The 12,751-nt window shown below is 52.7% G+C and overlaps 1 long non-coding RNA gene across 3 annotated transcripts; it reads right to left on the bottom strand.

The window, feature by feature from the left end:
- Positions 1-304: 304 nt before the first annotated feature.
- Positions 305-8,037, bottom strand: LOC142012407 (uncharacterized). 3 transcript variants are annotated; one of them, XR_012645339.1, is made up of 4 exons: positions 7,603-8,037; positions 2,349-2,644; positions 1,960-2,035; positions 305-1,449 (listed from the first exon to the last, which is right to left on the bottom strand). It is a non-coding gene; the product is annotated as an uncharacterized LOC142012407 (long non-coding RNA). The 3 variants fall into 3 exon arrangements; XR_012645342.1 differs by lacking the exon at positions 7,603-8,037 and having other exon boundaries at positions 310-1,453; positions 2,349-3,688; XR_012645338.1 differs by lacking the exon at positions 7,603-8,037 and having other exon boundaries at positions 311-1,449; positions 2,349-3,688.
- Positions 8,038-12,751: the final 4,714 nt, after the last annotated feature.

Here is a 12,751-nt window from a genome sequence, read left to right as displayed (position 1 = left end):
CCCAGGTGGCGGCCGCCGCCTCGCACCCTTCTTCTTCCGCCTCTGCCAGGACTACCATCCCCGACGGTCTCAGCCCCTTCCCCGCACTCACCAGGAGGCACGGAGTCCGCTGCCTCCTGGTGGCTGCCTTGCCCCACGTGGAGACCTATGTGCGGGCGTTGGCATGGGTGGTGGGGACCGCGGCCGCGGTGGTGGCCTCCCGGATGTTCGGGAAGATCGTTTTCTTCCTGGCGTCAGAGATCGCTGCCCAGGAGGCGGTGGACAGGAGCCTTGTTGTATTTCTTTTTAGTGACAGGTCCCAGAGGTGCGATACCGCGAGGGATGAAAGACAAAGACGAACATAGACAGCAGGGGGCCAACAGTTCTATAGTCTGAAGGCCCTGAGTTTATTATTCTCACAGCTTTTATAACCAAGTGAGAGCACATTATTATGAGAAAAGCAGTCAGCTGCAATTAGCTACAATAACTGGCTCAGCACTTCTATCTCTAAAAAAGCCACATCAATCCTCCCAGTCCTTGAACATGGACTCTCAAAAACACCCAATCAAAACAACACAGCTCCGGCGGCTTGCCTACACGAAAGCAGGTGTTCCGTCTAGATGCCAAGAGCCCAGCCAGGCCTGGGAAACATGTAGGAGGGAGAAGGCAAAACTCCTTCATCTCCCCCTTTTTGTTTTTCTAGCTACTCTATGCAACATCAGAGAAAAAACAGCAGCTTGCTGCCTACAATTGGAGGATAGGTTTCTGTTTCTCCTCCAAATAACACAAAGCAAGAGCAAAAGAATCAAAATCAGGCCTAACAATACTAGCGCTGAGCCCCCTAACAGCTTAATATATTTGAGTGGATTCAGAGAACTCAGGCCATCCACTAGGCCATCCAACAATTTCGATCCAGAGAGTAGTTCTAATTTTTTATCGAAAGTGGTAAAGATTAGGTTCTGCAGATGTTGTATTTCAATTGACAAATTTCCTTGACCCAACAGGTGTTTTTTCACATTTGCCCACGGAAAGTGGGTATCATTATAAGGTAAAGGGGTAACACAATAAGAAGATACATTCCAATCACATTGCATTCTTAGTTGTTTCTGCATGCTAACTATTTGATCGCCAAGCATTATGACAGCCTGTTGGAGGTCAGCCATCTGAGAGGCTAGCTGGCTATCAACTTGGCGTTGAGAAGTCCAAAGTCTATCTGCATTAGCATGCCATTCTTGTACGAACTCGGTGGTTTGAATCGTTTGATGTAGGGCTGCTCCAGCTACTGCTGCTGTGGCGGTGACGGCAATAAGTCCCATAATCACGGCAATCAGCAGACCAACAAATCGTTTGGCTCTTTTAAGAATTCTGCTCAGGGCTTGGTCGATAAGATACATCTCAGGAGATCGCTGCCAAGACCGAGGCATTCGAACGGGGATCCATATTCCGGTCCGTGCTTTTAACAAATACATCCTATCTTTTAAATGATTAAAGGGAACAGAACGGTTAATACATGTATAAAAAGAACAGTTATGACAACTAACAGAAAAATCGCTCTCATTCCATATGGCAGGGCCAATCATTATCAAATATGGCATGCGAACGCAAGCCTGAATATAATGGGTAGAATTGAGATGAAATGTGACGTTTGAAAAGGTATTGTTTTTTCCTTGGGTATACATCCCTCTCCATGCTCGCATAGGTTGTAGGGCTGTGGCTAATTTCCATAATGAGTCATGGATGGGGCCAAAAGGTAAGTGAGGGGCTGGAGGAGACATACCACCTCCATGCCAAACAATACTTCCTGGGGCACTTGTATACACGCTATTATTTGCTTTACGCCATTTGAGATCCACCACGGTGTTCTTTCGCCGAGCCGAGCCAACAGGGCTCCAATCAATGACTCTTCCATAGGAAGTATTAACTAGAACTCGGCCTGTATTCCCACGACAGGGCTCCCAGTGAACCCAATCTGATACATACGCTGTTATCCATTGGACGCAGGGAGGCAGATCAGGAGGTGCTTGATTAGTCAGCTCCAAGCTATTAAATGTATGAGCTACAAGAAGATATAAATGGTAATTATCACTTGTGTTTCGGATCATAGCCAACCAGGCTTGGGCGTGGGTTTTTAAACAATGTCCCTCATTTCCAATGCAAATTGGATGCCCTTCAACTCCTACTATATAAGTAGGAATTTGCATACCTTCCTCCGAAGGGGCTAACGGACCTCGGTTATCATAAGGCCCTGGCATCCATCGGGAATCATTGACATAAATAGGCATAGGAGGATCCAACCAATGAATAGCACGGTTAAGGGGAGGGTTAGGCACATATGCCCAATATGTGAAATTTTGTGTTGATGCACTTACGGTTGTGGTCAATACTACCAGCACGGCCAAAAACAGTGAGGGGGAGACGATATCAACCGGGGGCACCATCCTCATTCGCCGGGGGGTTGTCATATCTTGGCTTGATGTATCGAGCCGGAACCCAGCGCGTTTCTCCAAGATCTGTAAAGATACAAGCAAACCCTCTGCCCCAAATCTTAACCGTTCCTGGAACCCACTGTCCTTCATCATTTTTCCAATATATGGGTTGATTCAGGTTTCTTCTTTTGCTAATAGACCAATGTTTTTCTGCAGCGGACACATCATTTATTGTGGAACTGTTTAAGAAATTAAGAGTAAAGAGAGCCATATGTAATTGCTGTCTGGGTGTTATTTTTCCTAAATGTGATGTCCATACTCCCCCTTTTTGTTTTTCTAGCATGTTTTTAAGTGTTCTATGGGCCCTTTCAATAATTGCTTGACCCTGAGGGTTATAAGGAATACCTGTGGTATGCTGAATGGCCCATTGTGTTAAAAATGCAGCAAACCGTTGTGAGGTGTAAGCCGGTCCATTATCTGTTTTAATGTGTTTGGGGACGCCCAAAATATTGAACGTCTCTAATAAATGCTGAATTACATGATTTGTGGTCTCCCCTGTTAGCGGGGTGGCCCATAAAAATCCAGAATACGTGTCAATGGATGCATGTACAAAGCTTAATTTCCCAAAAGAGGGGATGTGTGTAACATCCATCTGCCACAAGTCATTTGCATTGAGTCCTCGGGGATTTACTCCCGGGGGAAAGGTAGGGGCAGTAATGGGCCCACATGTGGGGCACTGGGCCACTATTTGCTGTGCTTGACTTTTGGTAATTTGAAACTTGCGAGTCAAGCCAGATGTGTTAATGTGAGTTAAGGAATGGTAATCCTTTGCTTGCTGGGCGGTGCCTACCAACAGCCGATCAATACTCTGGTTTCCTGCAGCTATTGGTCCCGGTAGGCCAGAATGAGCACGAACATGTGTAATAAAAATAGGGTGTATACGAGATCTAACAAAAGATTGCAATTGCAAAAACATTTCATGCAATTCAGAACAAGGTAAAATAGTAGCTGTTTCTATCTGTTGGACAGTAAATTCAACATATTGGGAATCAGTGACTATATTAACAGGGTGTAAATAATCAATAAGCAGCTGCATAACAGCAGCAAGTTCAGCCTTTTGTACGGAATTATAAGGGGTCTGCCACACCTTGGTAATTGGGCCGGTATAACCGGCCTTGCCAGGCCCACTAGCATCAGTAAAAAATGTTGCAGCATTAACAAGGGGTTGGTGCCTGACTATGGTAGATAAAATAAACGGGGTCCTTTTAAGAAAGGCAAACAGCTTGGCGTAAGGATAATGATTACCAATTTCTCCCACATAATTAGATAGGCTAATTTGCCATTGCATATTGTTCTCAAAGCTTTGGTTAACCTGATTTGAGGTGAGAGGGACTGTAATTGAATGGGGGTCCCATCCTGTGAGCTGTTTACAACGGGAGCGGCCTCGATAAATTACATCAGCAATCTTATCCAAATAGGTGGATAAGGTTTTTGCCACCTTGTTTGGCAAAAAGATCCATTCTAATATAGCATGTTGCTGGGCCAAAACTCCTGACGGACTGTGAGGAGTGGGAAAAACTAACAGTGTAACCGGCTGCGTTGGCTGCACGCGTTGTAACTGCGCTGAGTGGATTTGTTGTTCCACCCATTTAAGTTCAGCCTCTGCTTCAATAGATAACTTACGTGGACTGTTAAGATCAGGATCTCCCTGGAGTGTGATAAACAGATTTTCCAGGGCATAAGTGGGAATCCCGAGAGAAGGGCGAAGCCAATTAATATCTCCCAGTAATGTCTGAAAATCATTCAGAGAGTTTAAAGAATCCCTACGAATTTGCACCTTCTGTGGAGTCACAATATTTCTCTGTATTATGGTACCAAGATAAGCAAATGGAAAATCCCTTTGTACCTTTTCCTCAGCTATTTGTAATCCAAAATTATCCAAATCCTGCCTTGCTTGTTCAAATACCCTGTCCAGCTCCATTTTACATGGAGAGGAGAGCAGAATGTCATCCATGTAATGAATGATCAGTGCTCGGGGAAACTGTTGTCTGAGTAGCTGTAATGGCTGATTAACATAATATTGACAAAGGGTAGGGCTGTTAAGCATGCCCTGGGGCAAAACCTTCCATTGATATCGGGGAGTAGGCTTATGATGATTGATGACAGGAATGGTAAATGCAAATTTTTCCCTGTCCTGTGGTTGTAGCTGAATGGTAAAAAAGCAGTCTTTCAAATCAATAACAATAATGTGCCAATTGGCAGGTATCATTGCCGGTGAAGGCATCCCGGGCTGTAAAGATCCCATGGGGGCAATAACAGTATTAACTCTACGCAAGTCAGTAAGCATTCTCCACTTCCCTGACTTCTTTTTAATAAGGAAGACAGGAGAATTCCAGGGACTGGTTGATTCTTCAATATGCCCCATTTTCAGTTGTTCCTCGACTAAGATTTGTAAAGCTTCTAGCTTCTCTTGGGACAGAGGCCACTGCTCCACCCAGATTGGGCTGTCAGTCAGCCACTTCAGTGGCAGGGCGAAGCTAGCTCGAGCAGCGGCCGTTACTCTAAATTTGGGAACCCCAACCCATCATGATCAAATTGCTTTAAGGTGTTTGCAGAATTGCATACCATGGCATCTGCCAGTGGCTGAGTTTTTACAGGAGTAGAGGGAATGGTAACATAGGCTCCCCACTGATTTAACAAATCTCTCCCCCAGAGGTTAATAGCTATCTCAGCCACAAAGGGCTGCAAGGTTGCTGCCTGCCCATCGGGCCCTAGGCACTGCAAAATATTGGTGCTCTGGCAGACATCTGTCATGACCCCAACCCCGGTAAAGACAGTTGGGACTTTCTGCAAGGGCCACGCCGAGGGCCAGAACTCTTTTGATATGATGGAGACATCAGCCCCTGTATCCACTAAACCTCTGAATTCTTTACCGCCTAAACTAATGGTAATTTCAGGCCGACGGTCCCCAATGTAGGTTTGCCAATACACACTCCTCCCTGTGCTTCCGAAGCCCCCCTGTCTTTTTATGGGGTGCTTCGACCCTGAAAGGTAGGGCAGCAATAGTAACTGGGCAATTTTATCTCCAGCCTCCAGCTGATATGGAACATCTGCACTCATCATAACTAGAATCTCTCCCTCATAATCACTATCAATAACACCAGTATGTACTATTACTCCTTTAGATGTTAAGCTACTCCTTCCCAAAAGAAGGCCGACCGACCCAGCCGGGACCGGTCCAAAAACATTAGTTTTTATCTTTTGCACACCCCTAGCCGGCTGCAGCAGGATATTGTCTGGAATGGCTATGTCTAAAGCTGCGCTGCCGTGGGTGGCATGCCTGAGGTCGGAAACTGAAAGCCGGTTTGCATCGGGCCGCTGCTGACCGGAAAAAAGCTGCGGCTGCTGCCCGTATTGTTTACTTGCGGGCCCCGGGTCGGGCCCGCTTGAAAGTTTCCCGACTGAAAAAGAGGGGTGCCATTTCTGTGATATCTAGAGTGGCACTGAGTAGCCCAATGCCGTCCCTTTTGACATCTGGGACAGATCCCCGGGGGATTGTTAGCAGGATCGTTCCCAGTAACTCTCTGATTTCTTCTTAATCGGTCCTGCCCCTGTCGGCAGTTCCTTTTCAGGTGCCCAGGTTTTCCACATTCAAAACACTTCATGTTCTGATTAGACTGATAGGGGCCATCCCCTTTTAACGCAGCAGCTAAAAGACCCATTTTATAGGCATCTGACCCTATATCATTACAAGCCTTAATATACTCATCCAGGGAGGCCCCCTGACATTTCAGCGGTCTTAAAGTCCGCTGACATTCTCCGTTTGCATTATCAAAAGAAAGCATCTGTAACAAGAGCTCTTTAAGCTCGGGCTGGGATACTGTTTTATCTAAAACCCCTTTCAAACGGGCTATGAAATCCACATAAGGCTCTTGTGCACTCTGTTTTACCTTTACAAAAGAGGGGGTACTCTCCCCTGGCTTAGCAATTTTTTCCCAGGCCTTAAGACAACAAAGGTGGACCTGGACAATTGCAACATCATTATACTGTAACTGTGCCTGGATGCCAAACCAGGCACCGGTACCAGTGAGCTGTTCCAAAGTAATAGCTACAGGGGGATTCTGACTAGCATTTCGCCTGGCCGTGAGAGCAGCCTCATCATGCCACCAGGTCTTAAATTGTAAAAATTCCGCCCCATTCAGCACGGTGCGTCCCAGTACTTCCCAATCCCACGGGATCAATCTCTCGGCCTGGCTTAATCCCTGCACCAAGCCAAAGGTGTAGGGAGAGTTAACACCATACTGGACACACGCTTGTTTTAAATCTTTGAGCAATTTAAAGGTTAATGGCTCATGGTGATAATTAATTGCTCCCTGGGGGAATTGCTGATTAGGAGGGACCTGTTGTATTGTAACTGGAAAAGCCGAAAGGGTTAGAGGGGATAAATCAAAGCCTTCATGGGCTCCGACCGCCAGAACCGTCCTCATCAAATTAGTCACAGGCTCTGTAACGGTCTGTCGCGGGGGTTCTGCAAAAAGCTCATCCTTTCCATAACAAGAAAAGGGGGGTGCAGAGGGGCCTTCCTCCTTAGTAGGTGGTGGGAGCGGGGAAGGCGTGGAGGGAGGGAAATCGGGCTCTGGCTGAGCCACACAAACATTAGCAGGGAAAAAGCCCGATGATGTTTCACGGGCAGTATAATTTTTCTGTTGTTCAGAGTTCCCTGTCTTTTCATCTCCTGTAATAGGCTGACCCTCTTGGCCCTCCTCACTGGAATCTCCTGATTCCTCCGATAAGGCCTCATCTCCCTTGGGAACCCTGCGTCTGGCTCCTCTTTCTGCTAAAGAGTCCGGGGGGAGGGAGCAACCCTCTTCAGAGCCAGACTGTAACGGCTCTAAGGCATGGACTACAAGATTACAAAGAGACCAAACGGGGAGTGGGATAATTTCCCCCTTTTGGTGCGCTCGACGCAGGGCTCTCATAATCAATCTCCACTGTTTTAAATCTAGAGCATTTTTCCCACTTGGGGTAAACCAATAACAATGCTTACAAATAAGATCAAATAGTTTCTGAAATGTACTTTGTTTTACTTTTACTCCTGAGCTTTTCAGTAACGTCTGAAGCAATTCAATATAAGAGGAGTAAGAAGATGGGGAATTCCCCATCTTAACCCTGCCCGAATCCCGAAGGTCTGACTTACCCAGTCTAGAAATTCTCTTCGGTCCCTCCGGTATTGATACACCTTCCTCGCCGCATGGACGCTTCTCACCTCCGTGTCCCTGTTCGGGCGCCAGATGTTGTATTTCTTTTTAGTGACAGGTCCCAGAGGTGCGATACCGCGAGGGATGAAAGACAAAGACGAACATAGACAGCAGGGGGCCAACAGTTCTATAGTCTGAAGGCCCTGAGTTTATTATTCTCACAGCTTTTATAACCAAGTGAGAGCACATTATTATGAGAAAAGCAGTCAGCTGCAATTAGCTACAATAACTGGCTCAGCACTTCTATCTCTAAAAAAGCCACATCAATCCTCCCAGTCCTTGAACATGGACTCTCAAAAACACCCAATCAAAACAACACAGCTCCGGCGGCTTGCCTACACGAAAGCAGGTGTTCCGTCTAGATGCCAAGAGCCCAGCCAGGCCTGGGAAACATGTAGGAGGGAGAAGGCAAAACTCCTTCAGAGCCTGGCAGTTGGGGACGTGCATGTGCCCCTGGAGCCGCTGGAAGACCTGGGCGTGCGGGTGGTCTTTTCTTTCATCCCACCCTTCCTCCCGAACTCTGCCCTTCTGCCTTTCCTCACTGCCCTGGGCCAGCCTTTGTTGGTCCTGAGTCCCCTCCCCCGAGGCTGTAAAGATCCCACCCTACAGCATGTGCTCTTCTTCCGCTGGCAGGCCCGTGTCCAACTGCCACCGGTGGCAGCACAGGGCGGGGTGGCCCAGGAGGGGACTATACTGGTGCCCTATCAAGGGGCCCAGTACCGGGTCTTCTACACCCTGGGGGAGGCCCGGTGCTTTGTGTGCCAGGTGACAGGGCACTTCCGGAGGGATTGCCCCCTGGCCTGGCACAAAGAGGAGCCCAGGACCTCCTCTGACCCGGGGGGCGTCAGCCACGAGATCGGTGGCGCCCCAACTGCGACAGGCCCTGGGACCACCCCTCCTCCTCTCGTCCTGGATGGATCCATCACCGCTCAGGCGTCAGAGGGCACCTGGCTGCATGGTGCTGGGCAGGAAGAAGCGGGCGCCAGCACCCGAGCGGGCACAAGAGCCGGGCCCACGGAGGAGAGAGAGGCAGGGCCGGCGGCAGGACCAGAACAGGGCCCACCCCAGGGCAGGTTGCCCCTCTCCCTTGCCGCCCTGCCCCCTCCTCCCTCCTCATCGGCTCTGTCCCCTGGCCCCTCCTCCTCTACCACCCAGCGTGCCTCCTCGGAGGGCTGGGTGCTGGTGGGGGGGAAGTGGAAGAAAAGGAGTCCACACGTCCAGCACTCCACCCCATCGGAGGACGAGGTGGACGTGCCGCGCAAGGCACTCAAGAGAGCTGCTAGCCCCAATCCACCTGCCGAACCCCTGGCTACTGACCATCTACTGGGGGCGACAGAGGCCGCCGTGGCGGCGGCAACAAATGACACCATCCCCTCTGCCTTGGAGCCAGAGCCCAAGGAGGCTGAGACAGCTTTTTCTGCGCCCTCGCCCTCCTCCGACACCCCTCCAGCTGCTATCCAGACCGTTGCTGTGGAGCACCCAGAGGAGGTGGGCCTTGGCCTGGGCCTCGCCCTCCTCTTGCAGGAGGTCGAGGCCCTGGGCCTCACGCCAGGGGCCCTGGATGCAGACAGCCTACTATTGGACGGCTGCGGGCCGTCCATTCTCCCACCACCACTCCTCTCACTCTCCCTCTCCCCACCCACCAGCGATCCCCCAACTGCCACCCCCCTCTGCTGTGGGACGTCTCAGGGTGCAACCCGCCCCCCCAACTAGGGATGACCTCCCAGAGGGGGTCGGCCAGCCCCTGGACACCCCGGAGGAATCAAGCTTTCCCCTGTAACCCCCCTTCGCCCCTAGAACTGAAAACCCCGACACCCACCCCCTCACCCTGTTGGTGCCTGCCACCGAGTGTGCTGGCACCTTGCCCTTACCCCCCCCACCACCTGAGGAAGCCCCCCCCCCCGAGACCCCTTCTGTTCATATCCCCGCCCCTGCTCCCACTTTAGCCCCACCTCTTGCCACCACCCCCATACCTTTTTCCAGCCAATGCTCTGCCCCAGAACCCGCAATCCTACCCCTTCCAGACCCTCTCCTTCCTCCTCTTCCTCCACTCCCTCCTTTTTCTCCCCTCCCTTTCCCCCTGCCCCCTCCCCCTCATGACCCTTCCCTTCCCCCAATGATTTCCATCCCCCCGCCCCCACCCTTCCCCTTCCCACCCCTCCTTTCGACCCCTGCCCACTCATAAACGCCCCCAAGGCCGTAACCCCTCGGGAGGCCCCCTTGTATCGCCCTTTCCCAGCACTTCCGGGGCTGTTCTCCCTCTGCCGCCCTCATCCCTCCCAAAATCAGACCCCAGTCCCCACCTCAACCTTTACTCTGGCCGTGGGGCCCAAAAGAACATGAGGCCGACGCGTACTCAAGACCCTGAGCCCTCGGCACCCCATGCGCTGGCGGGCCAGATGCGCCAGTTCTTGGAGGACGTTCGTGGCTCCAAGAACAAGGTTGCTCTCATCCTCCAGTGCTGGGGGGCCTTCCACTCCATCTTAGAGTCCGTGACGGCCCTTGTGAAGGAGGGCAAGGGGACCGGGAAGAGGGATGCCACAGCTTACCAAGGGGCCCACGACTTCCGTGACGCCCCCATCACCTTTGGGGTTGTTCACAGTTTGCTGCGTGGCCCCACAGGAACTGTTGGTGCTCCCTCTGGCGAGGATCCTCCTCAGCCCTCCAAATGGCGCTGATCATCTTTGCCACTCTAAATGCCAGGGTCTGCGGGTCGGGTCTCCGCAGGTGCTGAGTGCTCTCCTTCCTCCGGGAGGCGGGGTACTTGGTCACCTTCATACAGGAGACCCATACTACTCCAGCTGCCGAAGCCAAGTGGCGGCTGGAGTGGGGAGATGGGGTCCACTTTAGTCACCTCTCGGCCCACTGGGTTGGGGTAGCGACCCTGTTCTCCCCAGACCTGCAGCCCAAGGTGCTGGGGAGCGTCGAGGTTGTGCCGGGTCACCTGCTGTATCTCCGGGTGCGGGTGGAGAGGCTGCCTCTCCACTTCTTCAACATCTATGCCCCGACACTCGGCCCGGAGAGAACCCCCTTCTTCCGGCAGGCGGCAGCCTTCCTCGACACCATCGATCCTCGTGAGTGCCTGGTCCTCAGCGGGGATTTCAACTGCACCCTCGAGGAGCGGGACCGCACGGGGACCGAGCAGTGCCAGGCCGCTGCGGACATCCTCAGGCACCTTCTCAACCATCACTCCCTGGTGGACGTCAGGCGCAGCCACCACCCGGACGAGGATGCTGGTTTCACCTACGTCCGCGTGGTGGGCCATAAATCCGTACACGCCCAGTTGGACTGCATTTATATCTCGCGACACCATCTCTCTCAGGCCCACGCCTCCAGCTTGCGGCCGGCCCCCTTCTTGGACCACCACCTGGTGGCCATGGAGGCTTCCCTCTCTCCGGGGAAGTGGGGGTCGGCCTACTGTCATTTTAATAACAGTCTGCTGGAGGACGTGGGCTTTGTGGCGTCCTTCTGGGAGTTCTGGCTGGCCTGGCGTGGGCAACGGCACGCCTTTCCCTCAGCACGGTGGTGATGGGATCTGGGAAAGGTGCACGCACGGCTCTTCTGCCGCGACTATACTCGGGGGGCCAGCCGGCAGCGGGATGCATTAATAGGGCAGCTGGAATGGGAGATCCTTGAGCTGGAGAGGCGTCTAGCCACCAGCCCCGGAGATCCATCCCTCTGCGGCACGTACCAGGAGAAGAGGGACGAGCTCAGGGACCTCGACGCCCTCCGGGCACAGGGGGCCTTGGTGAGGTTGTGAATCCAACTCCTTCGGGAGATGGACTGCAGCTCCCGCTTCTTCTATGCCCTGGAGAAAAAGAGGGGTGCCAAAAAACATATCCTCTGCCTTCTTGTGGAGGATGGCACCCCCTTTACGAATCCGGAGGAGATGCGCGAGAGAGCTCGCGTATTCTACGCCACCCTTTTCTCCCCGGATCTGACCGACACCGACGCCCGCAGGGTGCTTTGGGACCAACTCCCTTCAGTCAGCACGGGCGACCAGGACCGGCTAGAGCTCCCTCTCACTCTAGCTGAGCTCTCAGAAGCCCTCCGTCTCATGCCCACCAATAAATCCCCAGGCATGGACAGGCTGACCATGGAGTTTTACCGCGTTTTGGGACGTCCTCGGCCCAGACCTGGTCAGTGTCTGGGCCGAGGCCTTGCAAAGTGGGGTCCTCCCCCTGTCATGCGGGCAGGCTGTCCTCACCCTGCTGCCTAAGAAGGGGGACCCCCGCGACCTCAAGAACTGGCGTCCCATTTCGCTCCTCAGCACGGACTACAAGATTATTGCTAAAGCCATCTCCCGTCGCTTGGGGTCCGTACTGCAGGACGTGGTCCGCCCCGACCAGGGCTACACCATCCCGGGCCATACCATCCTCCACAATCTGTACTTGGTCCGGGATCTCTTGGAGCTTGGGTGTAGGGACGGCCTGTCGTTCGCCCTCCTGTCCTTGGACCAGGAGAAGGCGTTCGACAGGGTGGACCATGGGTATCTCCTGGGCACCCTGCAGGCCTTCGGCTTCAGGCCCCGCTTTGTCGGGTTTCTCCGGGTCCTGTACACTGCCTCGGAGTGCATGGTCAAGCTCAACTGGACCCTGACCGCTCTAGTCAGCTTCGGACGGGGAGTATGACAAGGCTGCCGGCTCTCAGGACAGCTCTATGCCCTGGCCATCGAGCCCTTCCTCTGTCTCCTTCATCGAAGGTTGACAGGATTGGTGCTTCAAGAGCTGAGGCTGTGGCCGGTCCTGTTGGCGTACGCCGACGACGTGCTTCTCATGGTTCAGGACCCGGGAGACTTGGCGTGGCTGGAGGCTTGCCAAGCTGTCTACTCGGCAGCCTCCTCCACCCAGATCAACTGGCTCAAGAGCGCTGGCCTGGTGGTCGGAACTGGACGGCAGAAGAGCTGCCTCCCACCCACACTTCAGGCCATCTGGTGGACAGCGGGCCCGCTGTCTATCTGGGTGTCTTTCTATCTGCCACGCATCCCTCTCCGCCAGAAAACTGGCAGGGTTTAGAGGGCAGGGTCGCTGAGCGGTTGTGGAGGTGGACGGGGCTGCTCCAGTGCATCTCCCTACGAGGGAGAGCACT

The sequence above is a fragment of the Carettochelys insculpta genome, chromosome 1 (genome assembly GCF_033958435.1).
Source record: "Carettochelys insculpta isolate YL-2023 chromosome 1, ASM3395843v1, whole genome shotgun sequence".
In the NCBI taxonomy this organism is placed as follows: domain Eukaryota; kingdom Metazoa; phylum Chordata; order Testudines; family Carettochelyidae; genus Carettochelys; species Carettochelys insculpta.
The sequence above is the reverse complement of the archived record's forward strand: the minus strand, read 5'-3'. Positions and strand labels throughout refer to the sequence as shown.